Source organism: Sitophilus oryzae, unplaced genomic scaffold, assembly GCF_002938485.1.
Source record: "Sitophilus oryzae breed Bouriz unplaced genomic scaffold, Soryzae_2.0 scaffold_2006_pilon_pilon, whole genome shotgun sequence".
Lineage (NCBI taxonomy): Eukaryota > Metazoa > Arthropoda > Insecta > Coleoptera > Curculionidae > Sitophilus > Sitophilus oryzae.
Genome location: NW_022146732.1, coordinates 2,101,268 through 2,126,188, shown reverse-complemented (window position 1 = coordinate 2,126,188; position 24,921 = coordinate 2,101,268). Strand labels below are relative to the sequence as shown.

At 31.0% G+C, this 24,921-nt stretch overlaps 1 long non-coding RNA gene across 1 annotated transcript in view; it reads right to left on the bottom strand.

Moving 5' to 3' along the window:
* Positions 1-23,019, bottom strand: part of LOC115883963 — a 34,374-nt gene extending 11,355 nt beyond the window's left edge. The window contains exon 1 of the long non-coding RNA XR_004050480.1: positions 22,964-23,019. This is a non-coding gene — a long non-coding RNA (uncharacterized LOC115883963). The remainder of the gene's footprint in view (positions 1-22,963) is intronic.
* Between the last annotated feature and the right edge of the window lie 1,902 nt (positions 23,020-24,921).

Sequence of the window (24,921 nt, the reverse complement as noted above, 5' to 3'; positions counted from 1 at the left end):
GTTTACGAAAAAAATGTAACGATTGACGATTCAAGACAAAAAAGAGAATAAAAACAGTGAAATACAGTTATTTGTTGCTCCCATTTGACAAGTAGTCATCCTCATTATAAATTTAATAAAATTAAATGACAGCTACAGAATCGCTAACTTGAATGGGAATCCTCCAACCTCCAATGGTCTAAGACATTCGAAGAAATTTCTCAGAAATTACGACCAAGAGGAATCAAAGATTTTACTTCATATAAGTATGAATAATCAAAATTCAAAATTTCAAAATATTATCAAGCACTTTTTTCTCTTTCAATATCTCAATCGGTAGGGGGGTATAAATTCATTAGTAAATAACATTATTATCATCAAAAGAATATATTAAAACCGAATTATAACGAGAAAACCTTCCTGGAGTGGGTCCTTTCGAACTGGATGGAATGTGTCCATCAGCAGTTTACCATTAGCTGAAGAAGTATGATTCTTCGGTAGGGGGGAATAAATTCATTAGCAAATAACATTATTATCATCAAAAGAATATATTAAAACCGAATTATAACGGGAAAACCTTCCTGGAGTGGGTCCTTTCGAACTGGATGGAATGTGTCCATCAGCAGTTTACCATTAGCTGAAGAAGTATGATTCTTAGGTAGAGGGGAATAAATTCATTAGTAAATAACATTATTATCATCAAAAGAATATATTAAAACCGAATTATAACAAGAAAACCTTCCTGGAGTGGGTCCTTTCGAACTGGATGGAATGTGTCCATCAGCAGTTTACCATTAGCTGAAGAAGTATGATTCTTCGGTTGGGGGGTATAAATTCATTATTAAATAACATTATTATTATGAAAAGAATATATTAAAACTGAATTATAACAAGAAAACATTCCTGGAGTGGGTCCTTTCGAACTGGATGGAATGTGTCCATCGGCAGTTTACCATTAGCTGAAGAAGTATGATTCTTCGGTTGGGGGTATAAATTCATTATTAAATAACATTATTTTCATCAAAAGAATATATTAAAACAGAATTATAGAGGAAACAAACAAGACCAAAGGCATGTTAAGAGTCGCTGAAATGAAGAATATAAGAACCATAATGGAGAAGACTACAAGAGAGAGAATTAGAAGCACAAATATCAGACAACAATGTGGAATCAGCGTATTGAGATGGGGTAGGTAGAGAAAAAGATAATGGTTCGCAAACGTAAAACGCATACTCTTGAAGGGAAACCCATGAGTAAGAAACAGCCGGGAAGACCTCCAAAAAGATGGAAAGACAGTTAGAAACTAGGGGGATACAATAGATCTATAAGGTCTCGGTGATAAAATTCTCCCCCATCATACAACCTTCGCTTCAATATCTAAAAATAAAACAATTTTAAGAAATAATGAAAAGGCTTACTAAGAAAACATCAATTTTTTAATTTAAAATTTCTTGGTTTTAAGGTTTATTTAAACAGTACGTGTCACAGCACCTAAACTAAACACTTTAAACACGCACCTTAAACACTTAAGTAAGATAATTTAAGTCATCCTGATTTAATCCCATGAGTATATATGGGCATACCCTATAATCCCGGCAGATTATCTAGCTCTCCTACTCTTAACCCTTCGTTCTTTAAATATATACTCTTTTATATTTAACTAATTCACTTTAATTTTAGATAGAAAAAGTAATTTTTCTACCTTTAACAAAAAACAAACATGTATAATGAGGTTTCTTTTATATCCTATTAAAAAAATGCTACAACATAAACAAATAGAACAGCATTAACAAAAATAAAAGATACCCCTCTGCCAATTACCGGCAGACCAAAACAATTTAAAAATTCAAAAAGCACGCTCTGAACAAATAACACGCCCTGCGTCCTGTATCCCCCGGGCAGCAATGTCGTGCAAAAGGGCCGTAAGTTAAACGCAAGGACAACTTTGGGGTTCCTCGGCGACCCTTGTATGTCTGGCTCCTCTCGTCCTCTCCAGCGTGTCGTTACTTTTGTCCAGGACCGTCTTGACTGAACAGGACATCTTTTGTCTGAGATACGTTCATACTTTAACCGCATTGCTTATTTGTTTTTGTTTTTCTACATTTATATTTAGTTTTTTGGAAACATTTTTACGCGCGCTGTGAGTGAACATTCAAGGCCGTGACACACGAGCTAGCGAGATGGAATGGAATGTGTTCATCAGCAATTTACCATAAGCTGAAGAAGTATGATTCTTCGGTTGCGGGGTATAAATTCATTATTAAATAACATTATTATCATCAAAAGAATAAATTAAAACCGAATTATAACGAGAAAAGCTTCCTGGATCGGGTCCTTTCCAACTGGATGGAATGTGTCCATCAGCAGTTTACCATAAGCTGAAGAAGTATGATTCTTCGGTTGTGGGGTATAAATTAATTATTAAATAACATTATTATTATCAGAAGAATATATTAAAATAGAATTATAACGAGAAAAACTTCCTGGACTGGGTCCTTTCGAACTGGATGGAATGTGTCCATCAGCAGTTTACCATAAGCTGAAGAAGTATGATTCTTCGGTTGGGGGGTATAAATTCATTATTAAATAACATTATTACCATCAAAAGAATATATTAAAACCGAATTATAACGAGAAACCCTTCCTGGAAAACCGTCCTTTCGAACTGGATGGAATGTGTCCATTAGCAGTTTACCATAAGCTGAAGAAATATGATTCTTCGGTTGGGGGGTACCTATAAATTCATTATTAAATAACATTATTACCATCAAAAGAATATATTAAAACCGAATTATAACGAGAAAACCTTCCTCGACTGGGTCCTTTCGAACTGGATGGAATGTGTCCATCAGCAGTTTACCATAAGCTGAAGTACTATAATTCTTGGGTTGGGGGGTATAAATTCATAATTAAATAACGTTATTACCATCAAAAAAATATATTAAAACCGAATTATAACGAGAAAACCTTCCTGGACTGGGTCCTTTCGAACTGGATTGAATGTGTCCATCAGTAGTTTACCATAAGCTGAAGAAGTATGATTCTTCGGTTGTGGGGTATAAATTCATTATTAAATAACATTATTACCATCAAAAGAATATATTAAAATCGAATTATAACGAGAAAACCTTCCTGGACTGGGTCCTTTCGAACTGGATGGAATGTGTCCATTAGCAGTTTACCATAAGCTGAAGAACTATGATTCTTCGGTTGGGGGGTATAAATTCATTATTAAATAACATTATTACCATCAAAAGAATATATTAAAACCGAATTATAACGAGAAAACCTTCCTGGACTGGGTCCTTTCGAACTGGATGGAATGTGTCCATCAGCAGTTTACCATAAGCTGAAGTACTATAATTCTTGGGTTGGGGGGTATAAATTCATAATTAAATAACGTTATTACCATCAAAAAAATATATTAAAACCGAATTATAACGAGAAAACCTTCCTGGACTGGGTCCTTTCGAACTGGATTGAATGTGTCCATCAGTAGTTTACCATAAGCTGAAGAAGTATGATTCTTCGGTTGTGGGGTATAAATTCATTATTAAATAACATTATTACCATCAAAAGAATATATTAAAATCGAATTAAAACGAGAAAACATTCCTGGACTGGGTCCTTTCGAACTGGATGGAATGTGTCCATCAGCAGCTTACCATTAGCTGAAGAAGTATGATTCTTCGGTTGGGGGGTATAAATTCATTATTAAATAACATTATTACCGTCAAAAGAATATATTAAAACCAAATTATAACGAGAATACCTTCCTGGACTGGGTCCTTTCGAACTGGATGGAATGTGTCCATCAGGAGCTTACCATAAACTGAAGAAGTATGATTCTTCGGTTGTGGGGTATAAATTCATTATTAAGTAACATTATTACCATCAAAAGAATATATTAAAACCGAATTATAATAAGAAAACCTTCCTGGACTGGGTCCTTTCGAACTGGATGGAATGTGTCCATCAGCAGTTTACCATAAGCTGCAGAAGTATGATTCTTCGGTTGTGGGGTATAAATTCGTTATTATTAAATAACATTATTACCATCAAAAAAATATAATAAAACCGAATTATAACGAGAAAACATTCCTGGACTGGGTCCTTTCGAACTGGATGGAATGTGTCCATCAGCAGCTTACCATTAGCTGAAGAAGTATGATTCTTCGGTTGGGGGGGTATAAATTCATTCTTAAATAACATTATTACCGTCAAAAGAATATATTAAAGCCGAATTATAACGAAAATAACTTCCTGGACTGGGTCCTTTCGAACTGGATGGAATGTGTCCATCAGCAGTTTACCATAAGTTGAAGAAGTATGATTCTTCGGGTGTGGGGTATAAATTCATTATTAAATAACATTATTACCATCAAAAGAATATAATAAAACCGAATTATAACGAGAAACCCTTACTGGACTGGGTACTTTCGAACTGGATGGAATGTGTCCATCAGCAGTTTACCATAAGCTGAAGAAGTATGATTCTTCGGTTGCGGGGTATAAATTCATTATTAAATAACATTATTATCATCTAAAGAATATACTAAAACCGAATTATAACGAGAAAACCTTCCTGGAGTGGGTCCTTTCGAACTGGATGGAATGTGTCCATCAGCAGTTTACCATTAACTGAAGAAGTATGATTCTTCGGTTCGGGGGTATAAATTCATTATTAAATAACCTTATTATCATCAAAAGAATATATTAAAACCGAATTAACGAGAAAACTTTTCGGAAAAAATATGTTTCTCGAAAAGAACCTCAGAGGCGTGTTTCTGGGGTTGACCTATACTAGCAGTTAAAATACTTATTTCTGTGATACCCTGTATATTCACAATCCAAATCCAGACCCTGTACATTATTCCATCTTTGTTTCTACCGTCATCCCGTCTTGTTTGAATTATATTAATGTATTTTTATTAGCATAAAACTTTCGTGAAAAGCCAATAGGCCTCTCTAGCAAGTCTAAATTGTATCTAAAACGCTCCATCCGATTGGCTTATGTTAATTATTATAATATATATCTAAATGGAATTCCTTTACACTTCTCTAACGCTTGAAAACTTTTAACATAAAACGCTTTAAAAGTGCTTAGCTTCCAACAGGAATGACGTTAGTATATTTTATTTAATTTAAATGGATTTTAACTGTTTAAACCATGGTGGTCTAAGGCGGAAATATTCCCACTTTTTGTTTTTAATAACTACTTGTATAATATTTAAAAAGTTTATATTAATAAAGACTTATTATTTATGTTTCAAACAAGTAAACGTTGTAGAGATGCAGAAAATAACGGAATTCTTCGTATACTATTAAGTAAAAATAACAAATAAGGTAAATTAACTATCAAATTAACGTGTATTTTTCCGTGTAGTTTTTACCCCCTGTAACTTTCTTGAGGATGCCAGCGAGAATCTTTAATTTTAATGTTTAGTGATCAAGAGGATATATACAGGGTGTCCCAGGCTGAGCGTGCATTAGAAGTTTCTAGAGAACTACAATATCTAGATCGGAGATTTTTTTGCACATTATTGTTTCAAAATGAGATCTATCGATTAAAAATAATTTCAATATGGCGATACTTCCGGAAAAACCAGAGGTTGAGAGCAAACTTTCTTATTTTAAATGGGTATATACCCCCATTTTTTATTACATACTTAAATTCTCTATAGAATTTTATGAATTTTGATATTTGACACTGAGAAAAAAAAATATTTAAAATTTTTGGAGAAAAAAACTGCCTGTTCGCTCCTTTTCTAGCTAGATCGTTTGCTTTTTCGTTGCCTTCTATCCCTTGGTGAGCAGGCACTTTCAAATGGAAACCTACCTTTTTTATTTCACTAGGCAAAAAAAGTTTTTTTAATTCGGAAATTCGACAATTTATTTCCTTCTGTCAAAAACTAATTATTTGAATTGCATATACTATAAATACTGCTACTAAAACTTTATAATCTAATAGTTGATATGGTATATTATTACCATATGATCGAAAAAAACGGCGCAAAGTTGGCTTGCAAATGACCGGTCGATGACATACTGAATTTTTAACAAAATGTCGCAATATGGTATGGCTAGATATATTGTTTTACATCGCTTGGTAGTTGAAGTCAAATTAAAAACCAGAAAAATATACGCTTTAAAACTAAATCTTAAATAACTTAAAAACAATTAAAAACTTTTTTGTATTGACCAGATCATATATTTACTAATTTAAGTAATATTTTTCGATAAACATGAACTTTTGACATCAAAAAAAGGTTTTTATCCTTGTCTGGATATTTTGCATTTTAAATCCAGTCTCATCACAAGCGACATAGTTTAAAAAACAAGTAAAAAACATGAAATTTTCTGAATTTTCCTGGAAAACGTCGAGTTTTCGTGGTAAAGCTTCAAACCGCCCCCATCACGCCAACGGTAAACTCCTTCCTCGTCCTTATTTTTGGCAAAATGCGAATTTTGCTGGCGTTCGCCAGATGCACAGAACGGTTTTCTAGCTTGTTGACTCTAGGGATGTCGATATTAGAAAGTATCGATAGTTTAAACAACGATATTGAATTTAAAAAAAACAGAGTGTGCACTATGTTCGTATATTTGAAGTAAAACTTCTTTCTAACAGCTATTAAAATGAAGGATAATAATATAATGCTGTTTTAATATAAATATTATTTTCAATTACATTTTCTGTTTCCGCAAGAGCCTGCAAATTTTTTGGAATACTACCCACAATACACACTTTTATGTTAACGCCCCTCTGAAATTTACTTAAGAGGAGGAGAAATCTTAAACCTAACCAGCAATTCGTGTGATCTGTTTTTGTTTACATGTTTTGTTCATTATTTATAGTGATTTACAGTAATTTTGATAAATTATACGAATATTCTCGTTGATTATTGGTTTGAAACAAATATGACAATGTCCTCCAATGAAAATGCGAGTTGCTTGACTCTAATAATTCTAATTCTGAGCTAGTAAATGAGCTAGATGCTTTCCCTAGACCGTTATTCAGAAGCTACAAACCTATCGATGAAAAAATGCATAAAAATGTACTTCCTAGCACACAACCAGAGGATATTGGTACACAGGCACAGTATCAAGTTTATTTTAATGATTTTCTTAATTTTAAATCAAATGTTTTTTGGTGTTTGCGCGATCGTGCGATCATTACCACTTTTCATCTCACTAAAAATATCGATATCTTTGATACATCCCTAGTTTGCCCTTTAGTTTTTTGGTGAATTCCCCTGGTGCATGTGACGATGCATCGTTTTCATTGAACCGCATCGACGTAGAGACTAGAGAGTGAGCGTCAGACGAATACAAATGCATTCTTAAAAATAATGGACTCGCGAACGAATATTTTTGCTCTGAAACATTGTACCTACGCTGATGTTTGTCAACATTTGGTCACCATCAGACAAATGCATCTTTAAAAATAACGAGTCAAAAAATGAAAGGAAATTCGCTCAGAGACATTTTTCATTGATGTTCCAGATGGGTCATTTCGTACAATACTCAGACAATAGTATATTATTGTTTTGCTAGGAGTCAAAATGATACTTTTTGTGGCAAAGCTGTACGTTTAACGACATAGAGCCGAACAGGGTGTTCCAAAAAGTTAGGTAATTTCTTAACCGCGATTCTGCTTAAACTGCTTGACGTAAAAAGCTTATTTTTGACAAACGGATTTTTCGAAAGTCAAATTCCAACGAGATGAAACTACCCCTCAAATATTACCAAGTTATATAATAAAATCGCCAAATTGTTTTTTCTCATGCTGACATAAATGTGAGAAAATTTTATGCAGTTTGTATGTTAATGGAAATTCTTGCTTTGCTTTTTATTGTACAAGCTAGTAGACTATATAATTGTTAAACAGAGATCCTTTTTAAAAGTTCAAGACACTACACTGAAAAAAGAAGCTATTTAACCTGAATAAAAATGGAGTGCAGCAAAATAAATATTTGTTTCCTATAAGCGGAATAAATATTTGTTTTATATTATTTGAAAAAATATTTGAACTTTGCTAAAAATTTTTGTTTAAGTCAAAAATATAATTATTTAATAAACAATATTTTTATTTCCACCAAGAAATCAGTTTGTTTCTTGACCCTAGCAAGGTCTTTGTATTATGTAAAAATTTGTTTAACGTGCAGCATCTAATTATTCTCTGTAAATAAAAGATTATGTCTTTACAAAATAAATTACGTTTGCTTCAAAGGAATAGTAATTTAAAACCAAATACTTTTTCAATTTACCTGAATACGCAAGTTGTTTGACTTGTTTTGACGTTTTTTTATTCCAAAATACCTATTTGTTTGGATTAACCAAAATGATTTGTTTGACTCAAAATAAAATGTGTACAGGGTTTTCTTTTATATTTGACACCCTCTATAGAGACCTTATTTTTGAAGCTAGTAAAGAACTTCAAATATAAAAGTTGAATGATTTTTTCCATAGCATCTTTTGAATCTATCAGAAAAAATAAATGCACATCGGAAAGTGGAAAAAAAATCAAAGTTTTATGTATTTTTATTAAAATACCCTGTATAATAATAGCGAAGAGGACTTTTATTTTATCTATAATAATAGACAGACTGTTTAATTCAAAAACACAACTTTGATTATTTTTTTTCAGTTTTCCGATGAGTTGTTTTTTTGTGATATATTTAAAACATAATAATAATGATATGGAAAAAATCCTTCCACTTTTGTATTTCAAGATTTTCATAGCTTTAAAAATAAGGTATCTAGATAGAGTGCAAAATATAAAAGAAAACCCTGTACAGTTTTTCTTCAGATTCTCGTATATACCACTATTTTTATGGTCCTAACTAATTAAAAAAAAAACAATAACATTTACTAAGTATATATTTATTGAAAGATATTATCACTATGACATGTGCACACAGATGCACTATTGAAGGGTCCATATAAAACAAAACATGTTTTTTTCTTAAAATATTGTGTTTCACCTAACATCAAATAACGTGATAAATACCTATACCTAATAATAAATATTCAGATAAACATCAGGAAATGGTACTTACAACGCTTTTACCATTCCCCGTGTAATGAATATTAAACGGAACTGGACAAACTTCTTTGTCAAAAGGATAAAGACGTACATACTTTGTACTATTTGGGTTAGAAACCTCAAACGCTTGTGCCTTAAAACTATATCCTACTGTTTCTAATAACGAATCTTCTTGATGGAACCTGATGGATTTAAAAAACGCCTTCAATCGTCCAAAGGCACTCACTAAACAGACAATCGAAAGCAGGAAAATTTAGAATACACAGAGACAATCTGCGGTTGAATTCATATTATCTGGAAAATTGGTGGTTGCAAATCACAAGGACAGTCGCATACATCACGCACTAGACACTAGAGTCTCCGACGCGAACCGGTAAAGGAATACGGATGATGAAATAATTCGAGAAGGCAGGTCAACCCTACCCCTCAATTTTCGCACGTAGACCCGGACATGAATAAAAAGTTATTTAATGTCAATAAGGTATTTTTTGACAAAAATAAAAATTACGAAATATGTAGAATGATGTTTGATAAATAAATAGTTATTTAATTAATTATAGAAAATATCAATATGAGGAAAATAACAATCAAGTCAATTTACTTAAAGTAAACAAAATTTATTTTGAACAAACAATACTTATTTACGAAAAATAAAAATATGCCAAACACATCATTTATTTACATTTTTCTGTCGTTTATTTTCAGTGTAGGAGTAAATACTCCTGTTTTTGTTTCTTGTAATATGTTATTTTTGAAAGTGGTTATATTTTTATTCATTTGGAGTTAAAAAAATCGTCTATTTTTTGTAAGAATTGTAATAGTTAATATTTCATCAAATAAAATTTAAAAGGTGTATAGTGTTAATAATGTCACTTGAAGAAATTAAGGTTCACGAATATTTTTAAATTAATTCAAACACAAAACCTTAAATATCTCGATACATTTACAAAAATAACAACTCATCTTTCAATAAATTTACTTTTAGTCCTTCCCATTTCCACATTCGTCTACCTAACTTGAAATTAAACGAAGATTTAGCTCCCGAATCCCATTCTCTGAAACATCCCCATATATTTATCCAATTTTCACACGACATATATAAAGAATTTACACGCATCCCCCGTGCCAATCTCACCAAAATTACTCCCCCAATTTTGGCCCAAAATGGAAACGAAAGAAAAAAGACAGAGGGTGGAATATATCTACCCCCGAATATAGCGCCCTCTATCCAGCTGGAATAATAACGCAACCAGGTACAGCGACGAATATTGAGGATCTTTAGCGGGTGTAGAGCCAAGCGTAAACCGGCTACAAATCTCTGCCAATTTGCCTGATATTTGACGAAATTTGCGTGGTTACAGGAGGGTGCTGTGTAGAGTTCGCGGAATTTGACGATAATATACATGTTGTTTTTTCTCTGTTGGTATTTTATATTTATTGGTATTTTTCATACAGTTTTTGAGAATATTAAATATTAGGTTTTATAAAAGTTGTCATATTGACTGTTAGGTGTCTACAGTCTTCAACATATAGGTTTTGCTTAAAAAAAATGCTTGAAATTTCAGGGGGTATATATTTCCCCTGTAGTTAAAAGTTACAGACAAATATATTAATAACAAACAGTGTGTACACTATGTGCCCATATTTGAAGTTAAACTTTTTACTAACAGCTTTGTAAGTTTGGGGTTCGTTGAAGGACTATTAGAGCTACAATTTAAAAATATTTTTACAAGATACAGAGTGTCCCAAATAAATAAAAAATATCAAAGTTGTATTTTTTTTAAATGGAACACCCTGTATATTATTACATTTTTAGTTTCTACGATTAAAATAAAGGTAAATTTGATTAAGGTTTATTATACTTAAACCTTACCGTTTTTGAAATCTTTTCAATTTTGTGAAATTGCAGTCAAAATTTTAAAGCTTTATTTCTCCAAGTGTGTCAATGTTTTTAATACTAAATATTTAAAGAAGTTTATTTATTGATCAGTTATTGTGTTGCAATAATAAAAATAATACTACCTTATACAGAGTGTCTAAAAATTTATTTTAAATAATTATTAGCTTCAAACGGCAATAACTTCTTTAATTTAAATGGAATGCCCTGTATATTTTAGGAATTAAATTCTATCAAGTCTATCAAATTGTATTATACCATTTTTTACCTATCCCTTCAAGTTTTCGTAGAAAATGCATTTTCTTATAATTTAGACCTCATTTATAAATATATCCATGGAATATTGACATTTTAGATTGTTTTTAAAGCAACAAATGTACAAAATGTACAGACTAGTAATATTATCGTTTTTAGCCCATTTGTATGCAAAAAGAGAACTATTTAAATCTTTATAATAGAGTATACCATTAATTAAATATAACACCATTATTTCCGCCCATATACTAATTAATGACATACTTAATTGTGTTCGTTAATAAATTATTATAAATAAATGTGGATTTTTGAGTCAGAAATCAATATAATAATAAGTTATCAAATTAAAGTCTCTGTTGTTATAAATAAGCATTTATTAAAAACTGAAATATCATTTTTAAGGTGTTACTTTTTATCACACTGTCTAATGCCCATACAAAATTCAGTTTTTTAGTATTTGGAGCAATTATTATTAATCAACGCAAACAGTCAGTTAATGTAGTTTGAATACTGGAATCATATTAAATGATCCTCTATAACAAATATTTAAACAGTTTTTTATTATTTTTTAATGAAATAAACGAATTATATCGACAATATTAGTATCTGTACTCTTTAAAAATTTGCTACATCTTTAAAAATACTCTAAAATGTCAATAGTCCATGGGTATATTGATAAATAAGTTCTAAATTACAAGAAAATGCATTTTCTACGGAAACTTAAAGAGATAGGTAAAATATGGTATAATATAATTTGATAGACAATTAAATTGTGCATCTGATTCTCGTAAAATATACAGGGTGTTCCATTTAAATTAAACAAGTTATTGCCGTTTGAAGCTAATAATTATTTAAAATAAATTTTTAGACACTCTGTATAAGGTAGTATTATTTTTATTATTGCAACACAATAACTGATCAGAAAATAAACTTCAGTAAATATTTAGTATTAAAAACTTTGATACCCTTGGAGAAATGAAGCCTTAAAATTTTTACTGCAATTTCACAAAATTGAAAATATTTCAAAAACGGTAAGGTTTAAGTATAATATACCTTAATCAAATTTACCTTTATTTTAATCGTAGAAACTAAAAATGTAATAAAATACAGGGTGTTCCATTTAAAAAATACAACTTTGATATTTTTTTACTTATTTGGGACACTCTGTATCTTGTAAAATCATTTTTAAATTTTACCTCTAATAGTCCTTCATCGAACCCAAAATTTACAATTTGTAAAAATCTCATCGTTTAGCTACAATACTCCGTGTCGTATGTGGTGAACAACCCTGTATAATGCTGTTTTAATATAAATATTATTTTCAATTTATTTCTGTCATCAGTAGATTTTCTGTTTCTTCAATAGCGTGTAAATTTTGTGGAATACTACTCACTTTTTACTATACTTCACTTTTGAAGAGAAGAAATTTTGAACTTAACCAACAATTCGTGTGGTTTGTTTTCGTTTACATGTTTTGTTCATTATTCGTAGTGATTTACAGTAATTTTGTTAAATAACAAATTATTTTAGCTTTAAATCAAATCTTTTTTTGGCGATCTTTTTTTCATCTCGATAGCTCGTGTGTCACGACCTTGAATTTTTACTACCATCGCGCGAAAAGAAATAAAAAATCTTTTTTTAATAAGTATAAGTAGATACCTAATAATTTTACACGCAACCTAACAATGCAATCTAAAGAACTTTTTCAATTTTCTGAAATTAAATTGGATTCAGAAACAACACCCACTCCTCTCCAGTCAACAAAAACGCTTGATATCATTTTACCCAACAGAATACAGCCAAAAATGTTATCATCATTATTTCGGACGAACAATTTCCATCAAGCTGAAAAGCGAAACATTTCCATTCCGCATTTTCTTTACGATACTTCCCGTCCATTTTTCTCTTGGCGAATAAAAAGATGGCCGAACTCCTGGCCCTAATAGAAAAGCGGAAAAATGCCAACGGACTTCGAATAAATATCGTTTGCCTGTTTTTGCTGATGAAAGAAGCGCAACGACAGATGTGGCCTTCTTTTTCCTCCGAAAATAGAACGGTTTAGACCCTGGTTTAGACTGTGACGAGTTTGACAGAAGCTGCTATAGATGAGTTCACGTCCTAATTGCGAGGACAAATTAAGGACTAATCAATTTTTCATGCAATAACAAGATTCAGTAATAATTGAACCATGTTATTTTACATATAGCAGAGGTTTCTATTAGTAGCTTTTATTTAAAGGAAAAAAAATAAAGCAAATGATTATTAAATCCTTCTATAGGATGTTCAGCCATCGTTCAACGTTACGTCATATATTGTCGAACTCTCTCAATCACTCGCCAACCAGATGAAACAGATTTGCGACGTCATTGCAGCATTTCGTAAATTACTGCTTTATTCTTTTTAGTAACTGACATTGTTATTTGATTTGGGTTTATAGTTTTATTGGCGGACATCGATCAATGCTACTAACTACTAACTATGAACTAACTTTTAACAAAGAGAAGTTGCAATAATTCCTCAAAACTAGTTTCCTAATAATAGTCGGTAATACTTTCCGGAAAACTTCCTATAGAATGGAAAAACAAGCCATTTCTATTCCATATTCTTTCCCGATATTTTTCCATTTTCTTATTCAAGCGTCGAGCACAAAAGATGGCCAACAAACTTAACTGATAGAGAAAAAGCCCGGCAAGCGGGAAGACCTAACGATAAATTCTATATAACCGTTTTTTGGTTTCTGGTCGATGGGAATGGAGCAGCTGCGTCTCAGTTTTTTACTTACGATATTACATTGAAAAACTATTTTAGAACCATACCGAATAAACAAGATTTTTATGAAAAATATGCCAGTTGAATATATAATTGATTAGAAATTGATGGAGGAGAGTTACAATTGAGTCAAAATTTAATTGAACCTAAAAATTCAAGGCCGTGACACACGAGCTAGGGAGACGTCAACGACAAAAAAACATTTTATTTCAAGTTAAGAAGATCATTATAATAAACTTGATGCTGTACCTGTGTAACAATATCCTCTGGTAGAATTATTCGAGTTAAGCAACTCGCAAATTAATATAAATAATGAACTGAACATGTAAACAAAAACAGACCACACGAATTGTTGATTAATTAAGTTCAAAATCTAATCAGTCTTCTATTATGGCAACTTTTCTAAAACCTATTATTTAACTACTTCTCTCCTTTTTTACTTCTCATAAGCGGTATGAAAAATATCAACAAATTTTCCCTGCTCGCTTGAGTGAATTGAGACTTCTGGTTGCACAAACTACAACAATGTTGAGGGTTTACAGTTTTTAATTTTTTAATAAAATTAGATTCTTTAAATTGGAGCCTTTTAGTTGATGATTTAACAGTTCAAATAGAAAACAATTTTTTTAAGGTTATGCACCTCCGTTGTACTAAACTATATACAGCTGCTGCTAGATTAGTAAAACAAAATAAAAAAGTTTATTTTTAAATATTCTACTTTTTGTTTTAACAGCGACTTGATAAAATGAAGATGGCTAGATAAGCAAAAATAGAAAAACAAAAAAACTAGACGTGATAACTTCTGAATTTATAAGTAAAATATATCTAGGTTTGATCAAAATTTGCCTTTCACATGAGATTCTTGGTTTTGACTGAAGGAAAATAAAAAATAGGGAAAAATAATGTTGACATCTCACGAATTACATATTTTTTGTATAATCTTCTAATCTGGGGGAAATCTATTGTTTAATTTCTTCTACTTTTTTATTTATTTATTAGTAATTTACTTTTAGACTGTTATTTCTGTAATTATTGTTAAATAATTGAGATTAATTCAATGAGATTAAGAACGCCAAAAAAATTGTTTGATCTTCCTATATTTAATAAATTTTCTCTAATAAGCACTCTATTTTCAAAAGGTACTTAATACAATAGTATACAAATGAAGACACATTTAGAGAATCTTTTCCTTGCACTAAATTTTCACAATACGGCTTATTTCGCCGCACCCACAAGCGCATAAAATAGAAATTCAATATTCTTAACTGGTAGCGCCATCTGCAAGAAACGCGACAAACTAAATAAGTGCCCGGGTAATTGACCACCTGTTGCGCCTCCTATTTTTAGTGGCCTTGTTCGATCGGCAAGGCTACGTTCCAGAATCATGTAAAACCTCAAAAAATTTACAATCGGATTTTAAAAAGTTTCCTAAACGTAGAGTTAACTAAACCTTGTTCTACGAATGTATTACAGATTAATAGTTATTTTTTATACAAGACGATAAAATGGTATTTTATCGTCGTGTATAGAACAATATTTTTTCCACAGCGAGTTACGTTTTAAAAAATATTCAGAAATCATTATTTCAAGGAATTTATTACGAGTAGAAAAAATATTGTGCTGGGTTGGCGTTGGTTTCTATATAATTTGACAAATAAATAAAGCTGTCTCTTTAGTCAGTTTTGAATATTTTTTGACTCTCTTTCGTGTCGATTACTGATTGAATTAGAGCCAGAAATGACTCAAAACGAAACAAGTAAATTACCAACAGATATTCAGGCTGAGGCGACAAACGCCATATCCAAACTACGTCCATTTAAATCCCGAATAACTTATGAAAAGGAATACAAACATTTTCAAAAATGGAAGCAATTTTTGATTATATATAATCTTAATAATATTATATATTATTAAGGCAATTTTAACAGTTGCTATGGAAAACATAGTTTAACAGATGAAAATCTGGAATAATATAGAGAAAATTTACGTACCTAAATAAATTCTGAAAGCTCATTTGAAGTTCCTAAGACAACAGGAATTTTATCAGCTGAATTATGGCTATTTCTAAGGCAATGACTATACTTATCTTATCGGCTGAAAAAAAAACTGGTTAATTGCTACTGACTCCATGTTTGTAATAAATACAATAAATTCGTTCCAAACCCCGTGGATATAGAAATTACTAAAAAATTATACAGGATAACATCAAAGATGCTTAGTTACTTTGATGTGTATTCCTTCTCACAAGGGTATTCCTGGAAACGAAAAAGCTCACCATCTCGCGAGAAATACAATGAATAACTTTCCTATTAACCAGACCTTTTGGAAAGTGGATTTGCACTCAAATTTGATACAATTATTCAAAAATCTGGACCAACTGAACTTTGATCTAAATGACATTAATAAATTATATTATGAAGTAAAGAACAAATTTTATGAAAAGAGTATGCTCTCGGATCAACAGAAAGTGTTTTATCATCATTTTTTCGCCGAAAAAATTATAGTTAATTTAAAAAAATTAAAATTTTCCAAATTTGTTATTTCAGTCAAATAACTATCTACTCAACTATTTCCATTCTAAATATCTTAAGAACGGTTACTCGATTTTTACCAAGAAACATTTTTTATGTAAAAAGTCACGGAAATGTATATTTTTTTACTCAGTAATTTTATACAGGTCCGGACGAAAAGTTATTACTCTTCAAAACAGTTAAAACACATGTAGGTGGCGCCCCCTATAAAAAGGAGTCATATTGACATTAAAATCAAATTTCTCATGTCGAAAAACTCCCAGACACAAATTTTCATCCAAATATTAAATTTTCTTCAGAAATGATTTGAAAAAAATCGAAATAAAAATGAAACTTCTACACCCTGTATCTCCGAAACTACGCATTTTAGGACACACATGTATACGAACTTTTTTACTTATTTTTATCTGCAGAATACGCTGCCAAAGTTTCCGGAATACAGTATCGGACCACCCTGTATATGATTTTTTTGATTAATTTTGACGATTTAAACCAATTTAATTGACAGGATATAAATTCTCTATAATACATTCAGCACTCAATACTAAATAGACCCTAAAAACCCTGATAGTTGATGAGTCAGAAAATTTATAACTGTCTTTCTCTCTAATTATCTAAATAAATTCAAAATTTATTTTTCAAAAATGTCCGGCTTATTGTCTAGAATTATTAAGATTATATTAAAATAAGAGTGAGAATTACATCATGAAAGCAGGTAAGCAAGGTAAGGAATTGCGAACGCAGCCATAATACAAAAACCGGTCTAGAACTTTCAACCATATCATATTTCATGCCTGCATGGAGGCAGATTTGGAGGTTTTGACCTTTTTCAATGTTCATATTTTACAGCGTATCTGTTACACAAGTTAAAGCTCCTAATGGACATGCTTATTTGTTATTTATAAATGTTAAGGTTAGTTTATGATTTATTTATTATATTAGACCGAAAATATTTATCAAAATTGCTTCCATTTTTGAAAATTTTTGTATTCTTTTTCATAAGTTATTCGGGATTTTTTTTTGTGGCGTTTGTCGCCTCAGCAGGGGTGGATGGGCCATATGGGAAAACGAGAAAATTCCCGGTGGGCCGGTGGAAAAATGGGCCGGTGGGCGGGTCCCGATCAGAGCTCAAGAAAAGATTGGATTAGCAAAAATTAAATGGCTAATCTTCTAACTAAAGTGACGTAAGATCCTTAGTGACTTCATAACTAACTAATCAATTTTCATAAGTCTAATTGTCAGTTATTGCTTTTAAACATAAACACCAATTTGTAAAATAACTATTGTAAAATGTAAATGTTCCCCTCTCTGGGACACTTATAATTTTAAAAACCATCTGTTGTTTGTCCGGTTTGAAAATTTTTATTATACAAGGTGAGTCTATAAGTGCAAATATTTTCAGGGCTGGTAGATCTCAATAAAATAAACATAATATATTTTCTTTATCGAGTTTCAAATAATTCCAATCGAGTTATTAAAGTTTGGAAATTTAAAAAAAAATAGATTTTTTTTTAAATTTGAGCCACCTCAATTTTTCGGTATTTGCATCTCTTTTAGTGCCGTATAATTATTTAACACTCACCCTGTATAGTTTTGCCCAATATTCTTTTATTGATAACTAATAAATATGACTGACTGGCAGCAAGAAAAAAAGAATGAATAGCATTAGGAAAAGTTAAATAGTCTCGATCTAAATGTATACTAAGAATACGGTAGCGTAGATTGACAACTGGGGGCCTCGGTGCAATATTTTTCGAGCTCCCCTTTGTAAGAAGGAAAAGAATTAGAGGCAAACTCTGCGGTTGACGGAGAAAACGTATCTATGCTTGGCTTGAATTGGGGACGGACTAAAAGCCAAGTCTGAGAATTAAAAGCCAAGTCTAAATTGTTGTTTAAAATGTTTCTAAAATGAATTTGCTTAACATTACTGAGACAGCAGAGAAGAGTTAAATAAGGTGTAAACTAGATTAGATAATAACATATTAATATGTCTCGAAAATCCAAATATTCTTATTATGGACTGTAATATATAACATTACATCAGAACACATATATATCCACTGCCTAGGTATTGCCTAGGTTCTTTTCGTTTGAGTCATGGCATTATTATACAAGATGCCAGATGTGCAAAAGTATAGAGGAAAAGTTTCGTGATAAGAACTATATAATAACCTAAAAAATGCTGCAGTTTTAATGACGACCGCGGTTCATTCAGTTAAAAACACGTATATACGAGGAGGCTGCTACTGTAGCAGAAAAGAGAGAATTTCTTTCTACAATGTGTAAGAAAGTATGTGTCAGAATCGTAGCCTATTCAAGATCAAATTACCGTTATCGATAATGGAAATTAAGCAGTAGAACCCTGTAAAACTGAGCCATTTTGTAGTAAAAATTCAGATGTCCGACCCAAAAGTCTTTACGAAAATTTTGATCAAGACCATTTATTTTTTTCTTAAACCGGATGCAAAAGAGCTTTTTCGCACGAGCGAAAAACACCCTTACTTATATACAGGTTGTCTCAGAAATAAGTGCAAGTATTTTAAAGGGTGGTAGATCTCGATAAATGAAACATATTTTCTCTTCGTCGTTTTTCAAATAAGTCCAAAATAACGCAATTATTTTACTTTGAAATTTTCCAAAAAAATAATTTTTTGCTGAGATTTTGAGGACCACTGGACCTTTTCTGGATTTTCTTTCTTGTAAATTTAATGTAGGTACTACCGATGTTGCCATATTATCAAGAAATTATGTTTTTTTAACTAAAAACTAAAAAAATTTCCAAAACATTTTTCAGGAAATTCCGAATTTTCAAAATTTTTTTTTGCGAAAAAAAACCTCACAGGCGTGTTTCTGGGGTTGAACTATACTACCAGTTAAAATACTTGCACTTATTTCTGGGACATCTTGTATTAATAAATAAAATATGTTTCTTCGTTATGGTCATTTTGTTTTCGAGGATTTGGGCCGGTTGTCTGTTTTTCCCGGGCCGGTTTCCACTTCCCCATCCACCCCTGCGCCTCAGCCTGAATATGTCTTGGTAATTTACTTATTTCGTTTTGATCCATTTCTAGCTATGGCCAAACCAAACCAAACTGATAACTAAAGAGACAGCTTTATTTATTTGTCAAATTACATAGAAACCCACGCTAACCCAGCACAATATTTTTTCTACTCCTAATAAATCCTTGAAATAATAATTTCTGAATATTTTTTAAAACGCAACTCGTTATGGAAAAAAATATTGTTTTATACATGACGACAAAATTGCATTATCGTCTCCCGAAATTAATTCACTCGCGATTTCATTGCTCAACATAATTGGAAATGGTTGTTGAATAAGTTTAAAATGATGATGATATAGCTTATGGTAACTTGTACCCCACATTTAATTAAGTTTAATGTCAACAGTAAACTAAATGTAAATTTCGACATGTTTAATGTGTCTGGCCAAATAAACAGTTCAACACAAAATTCGGATCATTTAAACAACGGATCCATCGTTTTTAATCAAACACAATTTAAAAGCCGAACGGTACAATGTCAAATATAAATCACTTAACAACATCGCTCGGTAGTGGACCACTCGTATGTAAATTCGGCCAATCGATGTTTATTTATAAGGACCGAAAGATCAAAGACCTTTATTTTTATACCAGAACGTTCAGCTCAGAATCTATTAAGTGGCCTTCGTCCAATTAACCTCGAGATTTATGACGTTTCGCTAACCAAAACAAATCAAAAATATTCGAAATATGTACGTTTACTGTATACAGGGTGTCCTATTATTATTCCGTGGAGATAGAAATGCTAGGTGTCTTTGGAATCCTGAGAAAAATAAAAGAATTTAATTGATTTAAGTAAATCTTCGAATTTTCACGCGGTTTTTAGAAGGACACTGTCTCCTCAACGGATACCTCATTAGATTAAAGTAATCCACCTAATTCAAACTTTAGTTAGTGCTAATGATGCTAATATGGTTAGCGAAACGCGCGGCGCGTCCAATACAAAAGAAAAAGTGTTGTGGTGTATTGTGGAGAATTAGTGTATTATTTTGCTGCTCATTTAGAGAAAAAAAATACAATTGGAGTTAAAGTTCTTATACCTACGCTATAATAAAAAAAATCCGTCCGAACTGTATTCCGGAAACTTCGGCAGCATATTCTGCAGATAAAAAAATGTAAAAAAGTTCGTATAAATGTATGTCCTAAAATGCGTAGTTTCGGAAATACAGGGTGTAAAAGAGACTTTTTTACGTAAAAAAACGTCGTAAATGTATATTTTTTACTCAGTAGTTTTATACAGGTACGGACGAAAAGTTATTACTCTTCAAACTAGTTAAAAAATATGTAGGTTGCGCCCTCTATAAGTAGGAGACCATATTGACATCAAAATAAAATGTCTCATGTCAAAAAAATTCCAGACACCAATTTTCATCCAAATATTGATGTTACTTCAGAAATTATTTAAAAAAAATCGAAATAAAAATGAAAATTTTACACCCTGTATCTCCTAAACTAAGTAATTTAGGACATACATTAATATGAACTTTTTTACTTATTTTTATCTGCAGAATATGCTGCCGAAGTTTCCGGAATACAGTTCGGACCACCCTGTATACGATATTGTATCACCCTGTATATCACTTCAGACGAATCTGTGGCAGTTCCCGCTCCTTAGACCACTTAAAGTGACGTCAGCTGGTGTGTCTCTACACCGTAAATCAGTCTATAATTAGACAGAGCCGATAAAAATGAAGTAACCTTAGATAACACAAAAAGCTTGAGCTTATTTCGGTTAGAACTCCACTTAGATACCTAGGAATCGTTTTTTTTTCGTATTCGGTGGCTACCGTACGTGAAAAAAAAATAGGTCACTAGAGGGCAAGGTTAGGAGTTGAAAATTGATTAAAATAAACCGTACGATCGAAAAAAAACGGCGTCAGAAACGGCTGGGAATGATAATCGATGATAATTTTAGCGAGGTCAAGCCCTACACGTTATTTGCTTGACCCGTACTGTTATTTAGTTTTTAATAACGCTTATTTCCAACTGGCTTTAAGAAATTTTTAATTTATATTATTTTAAATTGACCTGGCTAAAATTATCATGGATTGTCATTCCCCAGCCGTCTTTGACGCCGTTTTTTTTTTCGAAGAAAATTTTACCACCCTGTATCTGAGAAATTAAGATGTTTAAGACTTTTATTTAAATAACGTTTTTTTTTTCTTAGAATAGGTTCAAGAATTACTCCCTTAAATATTAGTATGTCACTAGGGAACACCTTGTATACAGTGATTTTAATATAACGTAGACCAATCAATATCATCATATTTAATGACTATAAACTAGAACATAATTTTTTTCCCAAACACTGATATAGAAAAAAATATTAATAATTATTTAATTTTGTTTGTTGATATATATTTTTTTATAAATTTCTTCTAAAACTCTTAAAACATAGGTGACATCCATAATCAAAAATAAGTAAAAAAGAAAATTAAAATGTTTAACAAATACAAAATGTTATTGAAATAATTAAAAATATTTGTAGAGTTATATTTTTCTAAAACTTGCCCACAAACTTTTGAAACAGACTTAAATTATTGTTCAAAACCAAAATATCTTTGTTTATTTTTCTTAAGATTTGTTTTTTTATTAAAGTTATCAAAAGTTTTCAGGATTAAAGTTTATAATTCAATGGTGTTATGATTACCATATTCTCAAAATTACTTAAAAAAATTATACAGCACGTTATAGTATAATAATTTATTTTATTTTATCATTACAAGTAATTAGAGTATTTTTCAAACCAACTATTTAGCTGTAGTTGTGTAAAAAGGAAAAATAAAAATTAAATTATTTCGATTTTGTAGTTTTGGTGGAGGCGACGGGCCACACCAATTCCTTTGCTCTCGAGCGTGGAATTTCCCTAAAGATATTTTCGGAGCGTAGTTTACAGAAGGGGATCTTTTTTCGGCTTAAATTATGTGCTAAGTTTTTTGTTTATACGTGTGAGAAGTTGTTGACTAAAATTTATACAGGCCCCTGAAGAAAAATTCGTATTAAAAAGTTTTTCATCTCTCCTTGACATGACACCAAGAAAAATGGTAGTGCCAGGCATATAAAAGTGTGTCTTTCATCTTTACTGTGGTTGTTTTTTTTTTGGAAATATGTAGTGAGTTGTCGAGAAAAAAAAATTCTTTAAAAAAACTTATAAAAATGATAAAAATTATACTTTTCAACATTGATGTTCAGTGCTACCTACTAATTCAAAAAAAAATAATGGTATTTAAGATAATTACAAAAACTAACGATTTTGTTAGAAGTTTCAAAATCCTCTATTTTTAAAATTAAGTATGCATTTTCAGAGCCATATTATAGGAACTTATTTTTTTTCATATTTTTTGATGAGCAATCACCCTCTCTAATTAACACCCTGTATACTAATTATAATCCAACAAATTTACAAAATAAAATTCTTCCCTACCTTGAAAAAATCTGTAACGACACTTTCACCAGTTTAGCCAACCTCTCAAATAAAATAGCAAGCTACAAATAAAATTGTAATAAGGTATGTGTTTTCGATAAAAATATTAAAATGAAACAGTAAATCGGCACTCCTGATTAAGGAAATCCAATTTTATTGTTTAATTTTTTCTTTTTACCAGTTTGACCTACACGACGCAGTTTTTTTGATTAAAATTTTATGGAATTTACCAAATCATACTTGGTTTTATTATCGCTAACAATAGTGGCAAAATATAATAATATTTTTGAACCATAAAATTTATCTTAAATATATTTTTCAATTCAGTCTTTTTTGAATAACAAAATTATTAAATTGCTACATAATATATGTTATAGTAAACATTTAGTTTCTTTAATTATTAATTTGCTTTAAGCTTAATATATTGTAGGTTTTGAAAAAATAAATATCTTCTACAGGGTGTCCTAATATTCCGTGGACATAGAACTACACACTACGTATTTTTGAAAAATTATTTAAGGAGAGAACAAATTTTGAACCTAACCAACAATTCGTGTGGTCCGTTTACATGTTTTGTTCATTATTTATAGTGATTTACAGTAATTTTGTTAAATTATATCAATATTCTCGTTGATTATTGGTTTGAAATAAATATGACAATGTCTTCCAATGAAAATGCGAGTTGCTTAACTCTCATAATTCTAATTCTGAGCTAGCAAACGAGCTAGATGCTGTACCTAGACCATTATTCAGACGCTACAAACGATGAAAATACATATGCATGAACATTTTCTTCCTAGCACACAACCAGAGGATATTGGTACACAGATACAGTATCAAGTTTACGAAAAAAGTCCACGAAATATATTATACACCCTGTATATTAATATATTTTATTATCAATATTTTTTCTTTCTAAAACTGTCACAGAACAACAATTGAAGATGAAGTATTAGATCATCATAGAAAGAAAAGAATACAAAAAAAGCGAGATGAAAAAAAATCAATAGAGGTTGCATGGAACTGCATAGTTTTCCTTCCACTCCAGCCATTTGTCTGGTCTTATCTTACCCCATTTTCGTGTTACCGATGTTAGTCAGGGAAAAATATTGTAGAAAATTTATATTCATACGCTGGAAAATTCTTTGAACAGTGTCATTAGGTAGATATGTTTATTTTTTCAGTTTCAGTTATAGATAGTTATTCACGTTCATAATATTTGCATTACTGAAAATACCAACTAATGAATGTTTTAGGTTTTGTACCTTGTACAAATACAATGTAATTCAATTTAACGTAATTCTTCTGTCTCTGATCCTGAGCTGTGTATTAGTTGTCCCAAATAATTATATTCTTGTACCTTTTCCAATGTTTTGTTACCTATTAGACTGTCTTTTCTGTCTAGTATACTGTACATTAATTTAGTTTCTGCTAAATTCATTTCAAGACCTACGTTATTGGTGGCTATATTTAGTTCGTGAATATGTGCTTATATTTTTTCAGGGCTATTGGACTATAATTAAGACAATGTCAAAATATTCTCCATCTATATTCAATATCATATAATACAATGTTCGTATTATTTTTTGTATTTATGTGTCAGAATACATCTCAGAATATTAGATAGACTAAAGACTAACTATTTTTGTTTTGTCTCTCTGTATTATGCAAAGTTGAGGAAAAACTGAATAATTTTATGAAAAACTTGGAAAAGGAGGGAAGCAGCAAGGAACCAAGATATACAATGTCTCTTTTAAGCTTTCGGGTGTTCTACACAGCACGAGTGAGCATGGGAATGGCTAAATTTCCAGTCTTTTTAATAAAATTCTCTCGTTTCTAGCTTCTCCTTCATAAATATTCAGTTGAATGCTTTGCGGAGAGACGTCGCGAAGAATTATCTGTATAAGAAAAAAAAACAGAAAAAAATATCGTGAAAGACGAATAAGTTATTCAAGTTT